Genomic DNA, 20,078 nt, shown 5'->3' with positions numbered 1-20,078 from the left:
TGGAGTCCAAGTACGAATGGAGCTGGACACGGGATCAGCTGTATCAGTCATCAACCAAAAGGACTACCACCGACTATTCTCTCACATACCCTTAAGAAATACCAAGTTCGTATTACAGACATACACGGGGCATTGCGTATACCCCATGGGGAAAATAAGAGTCAAGGTGAGAGATAGGGGTAAAGTACACCCAAGAATGAATTTGTACGTACTACCTGAGGGAGGACCACCACTTCTAGGACGGGAGTGGATCAAGAAAATAGACATGGAATGGCACTACCGACAAGCAATGACGAGTGAGGACTCGGTGCAGACAAGCAGCTCAGACTCTGAGCCGGAAGACGATAAGTCCAGCTTATGTATGAAAAACAAGGTTAACATTAACTCACAGACTAAGGTTGGAAAATCGATGGCGTGCATAAAGACAGAGAATTCTGAGTCTGTTCAAGCTACAGACATATGCATTACGGAGGAACACCGGGCTCGAACTCAACGCTATTTCAAAGTACAACAACAATTAGAACAATTAAGTTACCGCCTCGTACAAGAGATGAAAACAATGAAAAAGTTCTATGACACCGAATGGGAGAGTCTGGAAAGACAACAGAACCTACTGGCTCAAGCAGAGAGCGACCATAGAGCCATCGTGACCAATTACCGATCACATCTCCCTGATGATGTTCAGGGGTTAGAATATTTGCATGATCTAGAGATACAGCAGAAGGGCAAATCACGCTGCACTGAGGATTTTGTTCTGCAATTAGAGACGGAGCTAGTGCAGGCAAAGTTAAGAGAAGTTGAATCACAGGGTGCTCTTAAGGAGATGCAGAAACAAATCTTGGACATGGAAAAGAGAAACGCTTCTTTACCTGATGAGAATAATGTGGCCATGTTGCAAGAGGAGCTTATAGGGGCGAAACTGAAAGAAGCTAAGCAAAGGATGTTGGAACTTGAAACGCAGAACCAAATCAGCGGTAATCAGCTATGTCAAGCAGAGAAGGAGTGCAAGGGTCTACATGAGAAGGTGCAATATCTCTCAGCCCAAAATAAGGGACTACTCACTCAGTTAAATGAAAGTAAACGGGAAATGGCTGAGATGGACTGCAAGAATAAAGAAGAGTTGATGGCAGTGAGACTTCGAGAGGCAGATAGCATAGCAGCCTTGGCTGAACTCCAACAGGAAATTGCGAAAGAAACAAATGAAGAGGAATCTTCAGGAAGCCAGGATTTTATTCCAGTTCTTCTCTACGACTCCTTACAAGCAGAGTGCGAGAAGTTGAAAAAACAGTATGAACAGGCCCAGACTACAATTCTGGAGGGGGTTAACTCAGCAACCTCCGAAAAGCTAGTTTCGTTGGAAGTATATGAGCAACTAAAGGTTGAACATGAGCAAGAAGTCCAAAGGCTGCAGGAAATTCTTGAGGAGCTCAGGGCCAAGACAGACTCATCGGTAGAAGTTCCATACATAGATGAGGATGTAGAGGTGAAAGACATGGCAGAACTCATAAAAATATGGAAGGAAGCCCAAGACAAATATGAGGCGGCAATTACCGAGGTTGACCGACTTGAAGAACAGTTTCAACTGGGAATGGGCCCTGAACATGAGCTAGAGAGCATCGAGGCGCAACTTCTCCAAGCACTGGAAGCCAAAGTACAAGAGGAAGAGAAGATGAAAGCATTGGAGAAAATGATGGATGAAATGGAGGAGTACGCTGAATTACGTCCAGGGGAACAGGAGAATGGGGAAACAGCTACTTCAGTAGAAGGATTAAATAGCCTGATAACGAAATCCCTGAAGGAAGGGAAAGGATTGAACGCACAAATGAGGCCAGGAGGGAAGGAAGGGCAGACATCCGAGGAAGAGCAGGATGAATATGATTGCTTGAAGAAGGGTTTTGACCTGTTGAGTGACACCGAATGTTATGAGGATGTGGTCTGCCCAAATTGTGATGGGAACTCCCAAAGTGCTGAAATCCTGAGGAAGCACTTAAGGTCTAAGGAACATAGAGAGTTGGTGGCGCTACAGATGGCAGCCGGGAAAAGAGCTCGGAGAGTTTCAAAAAGGCAGAAAAGAAAAAGAAGAAGCAGAAAATAATAACTGTTTAAAATATTATTACTTCTACTACCTCAGTCCGAACACTACGAAAGGTGCTAAATTTGTAAAAAAAATCCAGGGACATTATCAAGACAGCCAGTGGGTTGTATAAGTCCGCACTGCTGGTTCAACAGGACGAAAGTACAAGCTGTTAAAAAAAAAAAAAAGCTATGGAGGATGCTGTCTGGAACGAATTAATACCAGAGACTGAATTTATGAACTGTTCCCACAGAGACTGAAGCTGTAAACTGATTCCACTGAGAGTATGTTTGTAAACTGTTATATGACGTTGACTCCATCGAGAGTATATCTGCAAACTGTTTATATAAAGTTGAAGATTGTATGTTTAACGGGATTCTGTAAGTAATAAGCTAGGAAGGGAGGAGTGTTGTGTATGTAACCGTTTACCTTTAAGGGAACTATAGAATGTAACCGTTCGCCTTTAAGAGCACTACTTTAGGGTGGCACTATCTATTGGCTCATGTATACTGTAATACCGATAGTGACCACACCAGTATATAAGGGTTGTGATACGTTAACTAGGGCAGAATCGCCCGAGCCTCTGAATAGTAAAGACGTGTTTTATTTTGTTAACAGTGGAGTCTGTGATTATTTATAATACAACCCACAGACTTAACAGTCATCATCATTTTTTTTCTTACTGGTCACCGTCAGTGCCTGAATGGAGTGCCAGTCTAAACGTATCTTCCTGATCCATTCACGTCCCAACAGCGGTGGACCACCATCTTGCAGAACGTATAAATACAACTTCTGTATTTCCCTGCCGTTGTATACAACAGGCACTCTTATTTTCCCTCTGGGGTATACTTTCTGCCCCGTATATGTCTTCAAGATAATGGATGTGTCTTTCAAAGGTAAATGCGGAAATAGCCGCTCGTAATCCCATCGACTTATGACAGTCAGAGCTGATCCTGTATCTAGCTCCATTTTAACTGGGGACCCCGCTATCGTGAGGGTAACCCAAATGGTCTGGTAATCTTCTTTGGCAATTACATTATGTAATTTGAGACAGCTTAGTCTCTTGTTTCCGGAGTCGCTATCGCTCTTCTGGTCTTCGGAGCTACTGTCCGTCATCCTTTGTACCTTTCTGTACTTTTCCTTATTGATTTTTTTTCTGTCAGTGGATTTTTTGTTTCCAGATCGGCATACACGTGCAATGTGTCCCATCTTTCCGCATTGCCTGCATGCTTTGTCCTTGAACCAGCAGTCCCTCTGGTCATGGGTGGATCTGCCGCAGCGATAACATCCCTCGAAACCCCGTGCCATTTCATGGGTGCCGAAGTCCTGTGGCTTTTGCTGTATCTCTGCAGCTCCTCTTGCTTCTGCTTCGTATGATACAGCCACACTGAAAGCCTTGTCCCGTATCAAATCTTTCTCAGAAAGTAGCCTTTTCTGTGTTCCTTCACTTAGGAGACTGCAGACGAATTTGTCTCGTAGAGAATCTGCCAGTCCTGCCCTGAATTGGCAGTGCTTTGACAGCTTTCTTAATTCGGTGAGGTAATCAGCGTTACTTTCATTCTTGTGCTGATTCCTCCTGAAGAATTTGAATCGTTCTGCTATCAGCAGCGGTGTTGGGTTTAAGTGCTCCTGTAGGGTATCAACAATCTCCTTAAAAATCTTGTCCATTGGTTTGGCTGGAGTGATTAAGTTTCGTAACAGCCCGTATGTCCTTGCGCCCATCAGATTTAGAAGTACCGATGCCTTTTTATCATCCTCTACTTCATTCGCTGTGCAATATACCTCCACTCTTTCCACATATGTGGTCCAATCCTCTATATCACTATCGAAAGCAGTAATATTGCCAGTCTTAGGCATCCTGAAAATCAAAAATGGCGCCTCCCGCGCTTTCCTTTCTTCCCTGCCGAGAAAAAAATGGCGCCTCCCGCGCTTTCCCGCCGCTGCCGCTGCTGACAACGCTGTTCTCCGCGGTTTTTATTTACACAGATATTTTTAATAGTTGGAGACTCGTTCCCGCCAGACTCTCTGGGACTTTTCCCTCCCTCTGCTTGGTCCGAACGCCGACCTGCTTTGCAGCGCCGGCCGTCTCCCGAGTGCTCCACCCTCCGTCTCTGTTTGTCTCCGCCTTCCGACTCGCTGCTCAGCCCCGCTGCAGAGCCACCCGATCGAGCCCCAGCCCGCCGCCCAGGAAGGATTAGTGCAGTACCTGCCACCAGCCCGGCTAGCTGGTGAAACCACAGTTTTTGTTTTTTTTTTCTTCGACTTTCGTCTGAGGAATGGATCTCCTTGATCTCCAATTCGTCGCCACTGTTGTATCTGTGTGTTAATGGAGACACGGAATGCAGGAGTTGGTTTAACAGGTGTTTACTGAACAAAGTCTGGAGGTGAACTAAAAGATACAAGACACTATACAGGCTTATGTACCCGAGTGGTCACTACCGGTATTACAGTACACAGGGGCTCTTAAAGGTACATACACTACAGGTTCCTCGACATATTGGTCCAGGAAACCATCCCGTAAACACTCCAGGAATTCCTCCTCCACAGTATTGTTACTAATTAGGACACGGGCAGCAGAGTTCTGGATGACCTCAAGTTTATGGAGGGTAGAATGTGAGAGGCCAGCCAGGAGTGCGTTGGAATAGTCAAGTCTGGAGGTAACAAAGGCATGGATGAGGGTTTCAGCAGCGGATGAGCTGAGGCAAGGGTGGAGACAGGCGACGTTACGAAGGTGGAAATGGGCGGTCTTAGTGATATGAGGTAGGACCCTCAATTGGTGATCAGATATGACACTAAGGTTGCGAACAGACTTGGTCAGCCTTAGACAGTTGCCGGGGAGACAATTATAATGTCCCTACCACTGTCTGAAATCAGCTAACTCGGCATAGGCAGAGATTGACCGTGGACCTGCCTGGTCGGTATGTTCACCTGCTTAACTGCCTTATGCACATGAGCTTCTGGGCAAGCCACTTGGAGAAATCTTACCGGATGGGGAACTGCAGTGTGCACGTAGGGAAAAGTCTGAATGGGCCATCGAGCACATTGTTCCCTGGAATTACTGAGTCAGGCATGATTCATCCAGGCAGGTGAGTCAATCCACCTTGAGAGTGATGTGTTTGAATTGATCTGAGGAACAGCTGCACTTCTCCCTATTGTTTCACTCGGACTGGGTGGCGTTTATATAATCCCATGAATTGAGGAGGGTCATCCAACACCTCTATCGCACTCCTGGCTGCAAGAAAAAGCTTGTCGGCTGATCGCCTTCCTTAGCTGTTTCTACATTGCATCCTGTATCTCGAAACGGCAAGCTAGCCGTGCCACGTTGCAGCTTTGAGTTTGGCATGGTGCTGCCTGTCTTCCTGTAAACAGCTACACCATGGGAGGGCCCCCCCACAACATCCCATGCATGTGAGCGGTCAGTCTCTGGAACAGGCTCCCTGGGGAGACGGTGAAAGCAGTTAGTATTGATTCATTACAATGCCAATTAGATAGATTTCTTTCAGAAAATAACATTTTGTGATCTAGTATGTGAGTAATTTGAGACAAGACGTGTGGGGAGTGCAGCGTGGCTCGGGGGGAACCAGTGACTTTGGACCTCTGGTTCCCAAAGCTCTCCACCACTGGGGGTTTTCCTCGCCTCGTGTCTGGGTCTGTTGTGGACTCATTGATCGAGATTGATTGCTGTGATTGGTCAACAACTCCATTATCGCCGTATCATGCGACTACAGGATGGGAGAAGGCGAGCTAGATGGACCTCGGTCTTTTCTCATTTAGCAATTCCTATATATGTACAGGCTGCCGTAATATTTTGGCCAGCTTGCATGCACGGAGTAGTGATGTCATGACATTACGCCGGAGGTAATGGAGATATTTGTGCGTGATGTCAGTGCATTTACTAACCCCAGTAAGACTTGCATTTCTCCAGCGCCTTTCACAACCATTAGGTGTCCCAAAGTGTAGTGTATGTACCCGTCTACCTTTAAGAGAACTATTGTATGTAACCGTCCACCTTTAAGAGAACTATTGTATGTAACCGTCCACCTTTAAGAGAACTACTTTAGGTGTTGCACTACTTGTTGGCTTCTGTATACTGTAATACCGACGGTGACCACACCGGTATATAAGTGCTGTGTCAGGAGTTATTGGGCAGATTCGCCCTGACCTTCGAATAGTAAAGTCCTGTTTTAAGTTACTCTTGGAGTCTGTGCATTAATTAACTAAACAACCCACAGACTTTACAGTGGCGACGAGTCCGATCGTACCCTGCGGCAACAATACGTCCGAAGCAGTTAACGAGCGTCGAGAAGAGGCAACCGCCCTCGTCGTTCTGCTGGGAAAAAAACTCGAGGCAGCAGAACTAGAAAGGAGGAAGAATTTAGAGACAAAGACTTCCATCAGCAACAGGCACTGACTGTCCCTTCTGCCACGGTGAGGAGTGAGCCGATCAGCACGAGAAGCAAGGCGGCCACGGTGACTGTGAGTAAGGGAAAGTAAAAAGAATAACTGGAGGATAAGGGCGGTGCACTCGACCACGGTCGAGGGGGAAAGGAGCTGGACAGAAGTCGGGCCCAGAGGCGCTGAGACTGGGGCAGCGTGGAGCAAGGAAGCCGCGGTACAGACAGGCTGGGGGACGCAACGGCGTCGTGAGACAGCTAGACCGCGACCGGCAAAAAAGGCCGGGCAGCGACCGAAGCCACGAAGCGCTGCGACCGGGAACGTAGGCGCGGGAAGAGATAAACTCAGCCGCAGCCGGGGAGGGAAGCACCGGACTGCGAGAGGGCTGGGAGGCGCGATTGGGAGCCGAGCGAGCGGGAGAAGCAGAGCTGACCAAGGGAGACTGAGCGAGAGCCAGTCCAGCGGCTGAAACTGTTCTCCGTCAACGGGGTGTACCCAGCGCCGGTAGAGCCGAGCGAGCGGGAGAGAGACAGAGCCCGAGCAAGGGGAACTGAGCGAGAGCCAGCCCAGCGGCTGAAACTGTTCGCCGTCAACGGGGTGTACCCAGCGCCGGTTGCCCTGCCGAGAAAAGGGAAAGCACTGAAGACGACGTGCAGGCTGTGAACCTGAAAGCCAGCGGCCGTCGCCCGTGGGGAAAGTGTACCCCTCCCGCCGGGGGAAGAAACGCGGGAAACCGCCATTAGGCGGAGAAGAAGACAGAAGCGGGGAACCGCCATTGAAGTGGGCGGGGAGAGAAGATAAGCGCGGGAAACCGCCATTTTCGCGGGAACCGCCATCTTGAAAAAAAAAAAGAAAATTTAAAGAAATAATCCGTGGTGTTATCAGGAAGAGAGGAAGATGCCTAAGCGTGGTAACATCAACGATTTTAACTCCAAGGTAGAAGACTGGGCCACGTATGTGGAACGCATTGAGATCTATGGTGAGGCCAATAAAATAGATGAAGATGACAAAGCTATAACCTTGCTAAACTCGATGGGCGCGAAGACATACGGGCTCTTGAAGCATCTACTAGCACCAGCTAAACCGGTGGATCAGACTTTCGATGATATTGTTGCTGTCCTGAAGGATCATTTTAACCCCGCACCACTGATGTTAGTGGAACGATCCAAATTCTATGCGAGAACGCAAAGGAAAGACGAAAGCAACGCAGAATACTTGGTCGAACTGCGTAGACTAGCGAAACACTGCCAGTTTGGAGGGAATCTGACAGAGGCATTGCGAGACAAGTTCGTGTGCGGGTTGTCAAAGGAAGGAAGGCAAAAGCGACTACTCGAAGAGAACGATCTTACACTTGAGAAGGCTGTCCTTATTGCTGCATCGAACGAAGCCGCAGCGAAAGGAACGGCGGAAATGCAGCTAAAGGCAGCGGCACTCAGGGTGCAGCAAATTACTTCGGGTACAACGAAATGCTATCGTTGTGGGAAGACAACACACGACCAGAACCAATGCTGGTTTAAAAACCAGGAATGTAGGAAATGTGGCAAGTTCGGTCACATAGCTAAGGTATGCCGGTCAGGAAAGAAGACCAACAATAATGAGTCACCACAAAAGAGGTACAGAAAGGTACATGAGGTGACTAGGAGGAGTCCGGAAGAACAGAATTCGGACTCACACTCCAACTGCAAGGAACTGGATAGTCTGAGAATTCACAATGTGAGTAATGAAGCTGACCGACAAGCTATCTGGATCACACTACAGATTGCAAAAGTCCAAGTGAAAATGGAAGTGGACACCGGATCGGCGTTGACGGTCATGAATAAGCATGATTATTAAAAGTTATTCAAGCATATTCCCCTACGGGATACGGAACTAGTATTGAAGACGTACACGGGGCACAAAGTATACCCCATCGGAAAGATAGAAGTCAAGGTGAGATACAAGGACAAAGAGCACCAAAGGATGGACCTGTATGTGTTGCCTGAGGGAGGTCCACCACTTCTGGGACGGGAGTGGATCAGGAAAATAAAGATAGACTGGCATTCACTAAACACCATGACGGTAGATTCCGGAACGGAAGATGTCAAACCTGAACGGTTGTCCAGAATATTAGACGAAGCTAAAGAGGTATTCCAGCAAGGACTGGGAACACTGCGAGGAATTAAAGCAAAGGTTAAGATTGCAGAACATGCAAGCCCAAAATTTTTCAAAGCCAGATCGGTACCTTACGCGATACGACCTGCTGTGGAGGCAGAACTGGAAGAACTTGAACGATCAGGGGTACTGTCAAAAGTGGACTGGAGTGAGTGGGCCACGCCCATTGTTCCCGTCATAAAGTCTTCACCAAGTGACAAGCCAGGGGGACCGGGGAAGGTCCGCATCTGCGGAGACTTCAAGATCACAGTGGACCCGGTAGAGATGTTCCACTCATCCATAGTGGAATGTCTACCAGTAACAAATTCGATGATCGAAAACGAAACAAGAAATGACCCGACTCTCTCACGAGTCTATGATTTAACGGTGGAGGGATGGCCAGCACAGGGCGAACCAACACTGCCAGCATTTTCGCAGAGAAAAGAACAGCTGTCAGTGTGTCGAGGAACCCTGATGTGTGGATCTAGAGTGGTGATTCCACCCAAACTTCAACAGAAGGTGTTAAAGGAGCTGCACGAGGGACATCTGGGTGGAGTGAAAATGAAGAACCTAGCAAGAGCGTTTGTGTGGTGGCCAGGCATTGATGGGGACATCGAAGAAATCACTAAGAGCTGTCTAGGATGCCAGAAGGTCCAAAACGCGCCACCAGAGGCTCCTCTGCATCCATGGGAGTGGCCCTCATCTCCTTGGCAAAGGGTACACATCGACTTTGCTGGTCCATTTATGGACTCAATGTTTCTAATAGCGGTGGATGCACACTCCAAGTGGCCGGAGGTAATAAAGATGTCCACCACCACCACGGAAAAAACCATCACAGTGTTAAGGACCATGTTTGCTAGGAATGGGCTGCCGGAACAGATCTGTTCTGATAATGGACCGCAATTTGTGTCCGAAGAATTCAAGAAATTCTTAAAGAGCAATGGGGTTAAGCACTACACGTCAGCCCCATACCATCCCGCCTCCAATGGATTGGCTGAAAGGTTTGTCCAGACCTTCAAGAAGGCCATAAAGGCCATGGGTAATGAAGCCATTAACTTACAACATAAGGTGGATAGCTTCTTGTTGGCGTACAGGAATGCAACACATGTGGTCACAAATCAAACTCCCGCCATGATGTTTTTTAATAGACGACTAAGATGCCGGCTGGATTTGCTTAAGCCAAACGTCAGAAGCGACGTAGAGAACCGGCAATTCCAGGGCATGAATGAAAGGCCAACTAGATCTTTTCAGATAGGTCAACAAGTTTTGGCCCAGGACTACCGTACCGAGAAATGGCAGCCTGGAACTATTGGAAAAAGGCTAGGGCCGTTGATGTATACGGTGGACATTGGGGACAGTATAATAAGGCGCCATGTTGACCAGATCATAGGGTCAGCCACAAATGGCCAATCTACTCCACCACCTTACACGGTTAATGTTGAGACAGAGATACCCAGAACACCTACCTCCGATCTGGTAATACTGGAATCAGATGAACCTGACACTGTCCTTCAAGCCGAATCGACCTTGCCAGAAGCACCTGCTACCCCGCCGGGAGTTACGACACCACCGAGGCGTTATCCGGACAGAGTCCGGAAACCTCCAGAGAGACTGAATCTGTGAACTGTCTTGCATCAAGTTGTATATATGTTATAATGTATGTTTAATGGGGAATCAGTATGTTGTAAGCTAAAAAGGGAGGATTGTAGTGTATGTACCCGTCTACCTTTAAGAGAACTATTGTATGTAACCGTCCACCTTTAAGAGAACTACTTTAGGTGTTGCACTACTTGTTGGCTTCTGTATACTGTAATACCGACGGTGACCACACCGGTATATAAGTGCTGTTTCAGGAGTTATTGGGCAGATTCGCCCTGACCTTCGAATAGTAAAGTCCTGTTTTAAGTTACTCTTGGAGTCTGTGCATTAATTAACTAAACAACCCACAGACTTTACACAAAGCACTTTATAGCCAATGAAGTACTTTTTGAAGTGTAGTCACTGTTGTAATGTAGGAAACGCAGCAACCAATTTGCGCACAGCAAGCTCCCATAAACAGCAATGAGATAATGACCAGATAATTTGTTTTAGTGATGTTGACTAAGGGATAAACATTAGCCAGGACACCGGGGAGAACTCCCCTGCTCTTCTTCGAAATAGTGTCATGGGATCTTTTACGTCCACCTGAGAGAGCAGACCAGGCCTCGGTTTAACGTCTCATCTGAAAGACGGCGCCTCCGACAGTGCGGCACTCCCTCAGTACAGCACTGGGAGTGTCAGCCTAGAATTCTTGTGCTCAAGTCTCTGGAGTGGGACTTGAACCCACAACCTTCTGACTCAGAGGCGAGGGTGCTACCCACTGAGCCGCAGGTGACACAACCATAACTGCTCCCAACCCTATGCTCAGCAGACTTCCACTCAAGCTTCCTCTCCAAGAGGAGTCACTGGATAGCAATCAAGGAACCCTGGTTGCTTTTCCCCCTCCCTCAAGAGAGACAGTTAAGGCCAATTGTAATGCTGTACCCCGGCTCAGATTAACTAACACAGCATCGACCGGCGGTTCAGCCTGGGGCCTTCCGAGACTGCATGGCTCAGTAGCCACACCCACAGTGTGCATTCATTCACTAAACCACTAGGAGAGCCCCGGCACATCACTTGTATTCAAATGCTTTTCAGTGATGCACATCTGCATGGACAGACCGGCCCACAAACTTTCCTTTAACACAAGTATAAGTGCCAAGCAAGGCAGCTTGTGTCACTCTGGTACAAAGGTGAGTCAGTCAAGTGAGAGGCAAAGAAAAACTGTAAATGTTTGAGTTCTGAAATACAACACAAATACACAGCAGGTCTGCTAGTGTCCAAAGAGGAAAGAGAAGTTAACATGCCAACTTGGAAACTTGCTCTTTAAACTTCCCGAGGCAAGAAACAATCATATTATTATGTTTGCATTTATATAAAGAAAGACTTGCATTTCTAAATGTAGGAAACGTGGCAGCCAATTTGCGCACAGCAAGCTCCCACAAACAGCAGTGTGATAATGACCAGATCATCTGTTTTAGTGATGTTGATTGAGGGATAAATATTACCATGACACCAGGGATAACTCCCCTACTCTTCTTCAAAGTAATGTCATGGGTCCTTTAGAGTGTCATGCCCTCCACTTTAGAGGGCAGGCGGGGCCTCGGTTTAACGTCTTATCCGAAAGACGGCACCTCCGACAGTGCAGCATTCCACTGGAGTGTCAGCCTAGATTCTTGTGCTCAAGTCTCTGGAGTGGGACAACCTTCATGACTCAGTGGTGAAAGGGCTACGCACTGAGCCACTGGCTGACACCTTATTACATCAATGCAATGTCTCAAAACAATTCATACAGTTGCAATGACTGTTGTTATGTAGGCAAAGGCACGAGCAATGAGCCACAAACAGCAATGAGATGAATGACCAATTGATTTGTTTTTGGTAGCATCTTCAAACATGGGATTTTTTAATTTTCACCTAAACAGGCAATCTGAACCTTAGCTTATCATTTCACTTGAAGCACCCTTGTCAATGCTGAACTCCCTCAGTGCTGCACTGGAGAGTTAGCCCTCGAGCGGAGCTTGAACAACAGCCTTCAGGCTTAGAGGCAAGGGTGCCACCAACCGACCCTGGCAGTCACACCTGAAGTTAGCCCTTGACTGTCCAAAATCTGACTCCAGGTGTCCTCAGCAACAGCCACCTCTCCATCAACCTCCGTGGTTAGTCTGTGGAAACCTGTCTGTGCCAGGTTCCAACTCAACACTTGTAAACTGCTTAGGATGCACTGCAGGACTATATGTACCACTGAAATAGCTCGGCTGTGGAAGACCAAGTGAGCAGTCAGCCCGCAAATGGCTTGTCTGGACAGGCTCTGTTAACTGGAAGAAAAGTACCGAAAAAATTCTTGATTAACTAGGTGTGATTACCATTATCACTGAGGCTCAGTTTCCCTCGCATCAATAATATTTGCGGACAGGTTTTTTTTCCCCTGTAAACTTCCACTGATTTCTTTTCCTTGGCAATATTATTAAGTCTTTAAGCCTTAATGAGGTAAACGAAGCGAGCAGTTAAACATTTAGCATCAAACAGTCTAACCACACAGATGGCCAAAGGCTTTACTTTTGAGGGACGTGTGTTTAATTTCAATTGCTTTGCCAAAAAGGAAAACGCTCACGTATAAAATGTGAAAACGGCCAAACCCAGGTCTTCTTATAACTATTGTAATAAGGTGTCAGTTGTTGCTCGGTGGGTAGCACTCTCGCCTCTGGTAGGTCATGGGTCCAAGTCCCACTCCAGAGACTTGAGCACATAATCCAGGCGCCGCACTGTCGGAGGGGCAGTACTGAGGGAGCGCTGCACTGTCGGAGGGACAATGCTGAGGGAGCGCTGCACTGTCGGAGGGTCAGTACTGAGGGAGTGCTGCACTGTCGGAGGGTCAGTACTGAGGGAGTGCCGCACTGTCGGAGGGTCAGTACTGAGGGAGCGCCGCACTGTCGGAGGGGCAGTACTGAGGGAGCGCTGCACTGTCGGAGGGTCAGTACTGAGGGAGCGCCGCACTGTCGGAGGGTCAGTACTGAGGGAGCGCTGCACTGTCGGAGGGGCAGTACTGAGGGAGCGCTGCACTGTCGGAGGGGCAGTACTGAGGGAGCGCCGCACTGTCGGAGGGGCAGTACTGAGGGAGCGCCGCACTGTCGGAGGGGCAGTACTGAGGGAGCGCCGCACTGTCGGAGGGTCAGTACTGAGGGAGCGCTGCACTGTCGGAGGGTCAGTACTGAGGGAGCGCTGCACTGTCGGAGGGGCAGTACTGAGGGAGTGCTGCACTGTCGGAGGGGCAGTACTGAGGGAGCGCTGCACTGTCGGAGGGGCAGTACTGAGGGAGCGCCGCACTGTCGGAGGGTCAGTACTGAGGGAGCGCTGCACTGTCGGAGGGGCAGTGCTGAGGGAGTGCTGCACTGTCGGAGGGGCAGTGCTGAGGGAGTGCTGCACTGTCGGAGGGGCAGTGCTGAGGGAGTGCTGCACTGTCGGAGGGGCAGTGCTGAGGAAGTGCTGCACTGTCGGAGGGGCAGTACTGAGGGACTGCTGCGGCTGATCTTTGACCTCAACTCCACTTTCCCGCCCGATCCCCATATCCCTTGATTCCCCTAGAGTCCAAAATTATATCGATCTCAGCCTTGACTATACTCAATGACTCAGCATCCACAGCCCTCTGGGGCAGAGAATTCAAAAGATTCACAACCCTCTGAGTGAAGAAATTCCTCCTCATCTCAGTCTTGAATGGCCGACCCCTTATCCTGAGACTGTGCCCCCTAGTTCTAGACTCTCCAGCCAGGGGAAACAACTTCTCAGCATCTACCCTGTCAATCCCCCTCAGAATCTTGTATGTTTCAATGAGATCACCTCTCATTCTTCTAAATTCCAGAGAGTATCGGCCCAATCTACTCAATCTCTCCTCATAGGACAGCCCTCTCATCCCTGGGATCAATCTAGTGAACTTTTGTTGCACCCTCTTCTAAGGCAAGTATATCCTTCCTTAGATAAGGAGACCAAAACTGTGCACAGTACTCCAGGTGTGGTCTCACTAAAGCCCTGTACAAATGTAGCAAGACTTCCTTACTCTTGCACTCCAACCCCCTTGCAATAAACGAATACGATAGCAAAATACTGCAGATGCTGGAAATCCGAAATAACAACAGAAAATGCTGGAAAAACTCAGCAGGTCAGGCAGCATCCGTGGAGAGAGAAACAGAGTTAACGTTTAAGGCTGATGACCCTTCGTCAGAACTGGAAAAAAGGCCAACATGCTGTTATAAATCTCATCATCTTACAGAAACGACTCATGAAATAACACTGGACGGCCAGCTGGTGGCGCCGTCCAAGGAGTATAAATACTCAGGCGTGGGCCCAGCTTTTCAGGGACATTTTGTAAGACAAGGAACTAGTGAAGTACAACTAGACCTCCGTGTTCTGAAACAAGTTGATTAAAGCCTTGCTTTCTGCTCAAACCAAGTGTGTAGTGAGTTTTATTATGTCACGTGCCATTTGCCTTCTGAATTGCTTGCTGTACCTGCATGCTAACTCTATTACAGGGTGGGTAAAAGGGGACATCATAACCAAACCGATCTTATCAGACATCCACATAAGTGCAATTTCCCAACAGAGCTCATTGCATGCTGATCAGGGGGGTGAGCCGTGGTTTATTATTATTCGCTCCTTTGCCAATTAGCGTGCTGCCAACCCATCGTGTGCTCCCCTAACTCAACACAAACCAAGAAACAAACCTGGGGCCTGGTGGTGTCTCCAGGGATTGTAAAAATCCAGCATGTCCAGCAATATCTGTATGAAGTGAAAAAACAATGCAATAAAATCACAACAATATTTTAATCAATCAAGAGTGAGTATTAAACATCTGATAACACAAAAAATCTTGTACTGTTTCTCTGGTATATCTGCATGTCAAGTTTGCAGCCATTTGCAAAATATTTTAACATATCAACAGAAATATCAGTCTAAATTCAAAAGTAGACGACATAAAAATAATTTAAAGCAATTGAATATATTTTTGATCAAAAATAGATTGTAATTAAAAAAATATTGCAACTAAAAAAATCTGCAAATTAATGAACTATTTTTAACTTTCAAAAAAATTAAACACCTTGCTGTAAAATCAATTACTGTAGTTTTTGAAAAAATATAGTGCGGTTGAAACACTTTTTATAATTTACTAGCGTTTTATTAATAAACTATTTTTAGGTTCCAGGGATGAGGGACTTCAGTTACATGGATAGACTGGAGAAGCTGGGGTTGTTCTCCTTGGAGCAGAGAAGGTTGAAAGGAGAATAGATAGAGGTGTTCAAAATCATGAGGGGTCTGGACAGATTAGATAGAGAGAAACTGTTCCCATTGGCGGAAGGGTCGAGAACCAGAGGACACAGATTTAAGGTGATTGGCAGAAGAACCAAAGGCGACATGAGGAAAAACTTTTTTTTACGCAGCTAGTTGTTAGGATCTGGAATGCACTGCCTGAAAGGGGGGGTGGAGGCAGATTCAATCACACCTTTCAAAAGGGATTTGGATAAGTACCTGAAGGGGAAAAAAATTGCAGGGCTACGGGGAAAGGACGGTGGAGTGGGACTAGCTGAAGTGCTCTTGCAGAGAACCGGCACGGGCTCGAGGGGCCATTTTCTGTCCTGTAACCCAGTTGGTAGCACCCTTGTCTCTGAGTCAGAAGGTTGTGGGTTCAAGTCCCACTCCAGAGACTTGTGCATAAAGCTAAGCTGACACTCCAGTGCAGTGCTGAGGGAGTGCTGCACTGTCGGAGGTGCCATCTTTCGGATGAGACGTTAAACCGAAGCTCCGTCTACTCTCTCGGGTGGATGTAAAAGATCCCGTGGCACTATTTCGAAGAAAAGCAGGGGAGTTATCCCCGGTGTCCTGGGGCCAATATTTATCCCTCAGTCAACAACATTAAAACAGATTATCTGATCATTATCACATTGCTGTTTGTGGGAGCTTGCTGTGCGCAAATTGGCTGCCGCGTTTCCTACATTACAACAGTGACCACACTTCAAAAAGTACTTCACTGGCTGTAAAGCGCTTCAGGACGTCCGGTGGTCGTGAAAGGCGCTATAGAAATGCAAGTCTTTCGTTCTTCTAACCATTCTATAATTCTTTAGGTTTTAAGCAACTAAACACATGTTTTTGCAAATTAATAAATGATTTTTGCCTATAAATTACTTTTGATTTAAAAGTTGAGCAAAGCAACTAAATATTATTTTGCAAATTAATTAAAAAATTAAGAAAGGATTAAATAATGATTTTTGCCTATAAATTACTATTGATTTAAAAGTTGAGCAAAGCAACTAATATTATTTTGCAAAATAATCAAAGCAACTAAATATTATTTTGCAAATTAATTTTAAAAATTAAAAAAGGAGCAAGGATGTCTTGCTGCAGTTGTACAGGGCCTTGGTGAGACCACACCTTGAGTATTGTGTGCAGTTTTGGTCGCCTTATCTGAGGAAGGATGTTCTTGCCATGGAGGGAGTGCAGCGAAGATTCACCAGACTGATACCTGGGATGGCAGGAATGATGTATGGGGAGAGATTCGGTCGATTGGGTTTATACTCGCTGAAGTTTAGAAGAATGAGAGGGGATCTCATCGAAACCTATAAAATTCTAACAGGACTAGACAGACTAGATGCGGGAAGGATGTTCCCGATGGCGGGGGAGTCCAGAAACAGGAGTCACAGTCTAAGGATAAGGGGTAAGCCATTTAGGACTGAGATGAGGAGGAATTTCTTCACCCAGAGAGTGGTGAACCTGTGGAATTCTCTACCACAGAAGACAGTGGAGGCCAATTCATTAAATACTAGCTGGAGTGCCCGGCGGTGCCGAGGCTTTTTCGAGGGCATGTTGTTGTTGGAAGAGAGAGAGAGAGCGACTGGGGGGAAGAGAGAGAGCGACTGGGGGGAAGAGAGAGAGCGACTGGGGGGAAGAGAGGGCGGGGAGGGGGAGGGCGGGGAGGGGGAGGGCGAGGGCGGGGGGGGAGGGCGGGGGGGCAGGGGGGGAAGGGAGGGCGGGGGCGGGGGGGGAAGGGAGGGCGGGGGGGAAGGGAGGGGGGAAGGGAGGGCGGGGGGGGCGAAGGGAGGGCGGGCAGTGGGGGAAGGGAGGGCGGGCGGGGGGGAAGGGAGGAGGGAGGGCAGGGAGGGGGAGGAGGGGGGAGGGAGGGCAGGGAGGGGGAGGAGGGGGGAGGGAGGGCAGGGAGGGGGGAGGGAGAGAAGGGGGGAGCGGGGGAGAGAAGGGGGTGAGAAGGGGAGAGAAGGGGGGAGCGTGGGAGAGAAGGGGGGGAGAGGGGGAGAGAGACAGAGGGAAGGAGAGAGAGAGGGCGAGTGGCCCGCGGCCGCAAATGGAGCCAAGCCCCGAGAACAGGCGTGAGCCGGCTTGAGGCTGAGAGACAGCCACGGCCATGCCCGGTTGCCGGGGTAACCCTGCCGCGCCGCCCCGCCCCGCACTCCCGAGAGCCCCACTCTCCAAGCCCCAGCCGCCCCGCCCCGCCCCGCACTCCCGAGCCGAGAACAGGCGTGAGCCGTCTTGAGGCTGAGAGACGGCCGGCGGGCCCGGTTGCCGGGGTAACCCTTCACGCTCAGCAAGCCCCGGCCGAGATCCGCACTCCCGAGAGCCCCGCCCCGCAGTCCCGAGAGCCCCGCCCCCCCCCGCCCCGCAGTCCCGAGAGCCCCGTCCCCCCGGCCGAGCCGGCTTGAAGTCCACCGATTGCGGCTGAGAGAGACGGCCGACGGGCCCGGTTGCCGGGGTAACCCGCGCAGTCTGTGAAACCAAGAGAATTTTTTTTTTTTTTTTTTTTTTTAAAGCTGCCATGGAGAAGGAACGCGCAGTCTGTGAAAGCAACAGAAGTGTTTTTTAAATTTTTTTTAATAAACGGGTGTTAAGAAGATGGGAGGCCATCTTGAAAGTTTTTTAATGTTTTTAAAAAGCTGCCACGGAGAAGGAACGCGCATTCTTGCTGAAAACACCAAAAGTTATTTTTTTTTAAACGGCTGTTAAGAAGATGGGACACCATCTTCATTGTGTTTTAACGTTTTAGACATTGTGTTTTGATGTTTTACACATTAAAAAAAAATCGCTCCTAACAAATAAACACACAGAAGGTGAGAATAAAGATGGCGGCCACTCACCTCGGTTCAGAACGATAAGGCCCGCCCACACACGCACCGATTGGTCGACCGTCAGGTCACCAAACCTCGAGGTCACTCTGTCGCTAATGAGCGGATAATGAGATGCTAATGAGCGGAATGTTGAAGGTTTTTCGGATACCGCGGGCGCGATTTTTGCCCGGCCGAAACGTAAATACGCTTAAGACCGTTTTGGAAAGGTAAGCTTTCTTTCGACGTACCGCACGCGTAGGTACGCTCTATAACTTTCAAGCGCATACCAGACAGACGCACACGTGATGACAGACAGACAGAAGGACAGACAGACAGAAGGACAGACAGAAGGACAGACAGACAGATAGACAGAAGCATACGTTTATATATATAGATATTCAAGAAGGAGTTAGATATATTTCTTAAGGCTAAAGAGATCAAGGGATATGGGGAGAAAGCAGGGACAGGGTACTGAATTTGGATGATCAGCCATGATCACATTGAATGGCGGAGCAGACTCGAGGGGCCGAATGGCCTACTCCTGCTCCTATCTTCTATGTTTCTATTAATAAATGATTTTTGCCCATAAATTACTTTCGATTTAAAAATTGAGCAAAGCAACTAATATTATTTTGCAAACTAATCAAAGCAACTAAATATTATTTAGCAAATTAATTTAAAAATTAAGAAAGGATTAATAAATGGTTTGCCTATAAATTACTTTGATTTAAAAGTTGAGCAAAGCAATTAAAAATTATTTTGCAAATTAATCAGAGCAACTAAATATTATTTTGCAAATTAATTAAAAAAGGATTAATAAATGATTTTTGCCTATAAATTACTTTTGATTTAAAAGTTGAGCAAAGCAATTAAATATTATTTTGCAAATTAAACAAAGCAACTAAATATTATTTTGCAAACTAATTAAAAAAGGATTAATGAATGATGTTTGCCTATAAATTACTTTTGATTTTAAAATTAATTTTTTTTTTAAAAAGGTGTTTCCGCCCGGGGTCGAACCGGGGACCTTTCGCGTGTGAGGCGAACGTGATAACCACTACACTACGGAAACCGACCCATGACAGCAGCGGCAGAATGAGGACTTTTCAAGTCTGAAGGGAGCGACGCCCAGCGGAGGTACTGTGGTTGCTTCGCCCATCAGCTTGATCTGATCCTGCAGCCGAGCGGACATTGCCGCTTCGCTGATAAAGAACGAGCATCTCCCGAGCTTCTCTCTCACGCAGACGGCGGTCGAAACCCTCTCACTGAAGCGGAATAGGCCTTGGGGTAGGGAATCAGTCCCCCTTTTTAAAAATTTAGCCCTGAGGTATTTTTTTTAAACCATTAAATTAATTAAGGCTGATCTGAAGAATAGTTTTGTGGACATTATTGTACGTCGCCCCCTCAGAAATGCCGGAGTTTTTTAAAATATAATAAACCTGTCAGTTTTCCTCATTGGGAAAATGACTGTTACACAAGAATGTGGAGCAAAGTTTGAAATATATTAAGAGTTGTTTTCGAGCCCGAGAAAGCGTCGAGCATTTTAGCAAATGACGGTTGGAGAATCCGATTTAGGTTTCGCGGGACCAACCTCACCCCCCTCCCGATTGATTGACAGCGCAGTTAGCCAATCGGCTTGTGCGAATGGCTGATCGGCAGCTAGGCCAACCAATAGGAATGTGGAGTCGACGGTGCTCTGCGGCTGGGCGGGATCCCCCCTCCTCCAAGTGATTGACAGCGCACTGAACCAATCAGCTTGTGATCGGCAGCTAGGCTGACCAGTGGGAGATTGGGCGGTT

At 47.7% G+C, this 20,078-nt stretch overlaps 1 non-coding gene across 1 annotated transcript; it reads right to left on the bottom strand.

Moving 5' to 3' along the window:
* Positions 1-19,278: 19,278 nt before the first annotated feature.
* trnav-cac (transfer RNA valine (anticodon CAC)) lies at positions 19,279-19,351 on the bottom strand. The gene has a single exon. It is a non-coding gene; the product is annotated as a tRNA-Val (tRNA).
* Positions 19,352-20,078: the final 727 nt, after the last annotated feature.

This window comes from Somniosus microcephalus, chromosome 32 (genome assembly GCF_052327205.1).
Source record: "Somniosus microcephalus isolate GS21.2 chromosome 32, FLI_Smic_1.0, whole genome shotgun sequence".
Taxonomy (NCBI): domain Eukaryota; kingdom Metazoa; phylum Chordata; class Chondrichthyes; order Squaliformes; family Somniosidae; genus Somniosus; species Somniosus microcephalus.
Note: the sequence above shows the minus strand (reverse complement) of the source record. Positions and strands in the feature narration are given on the sequence as shown.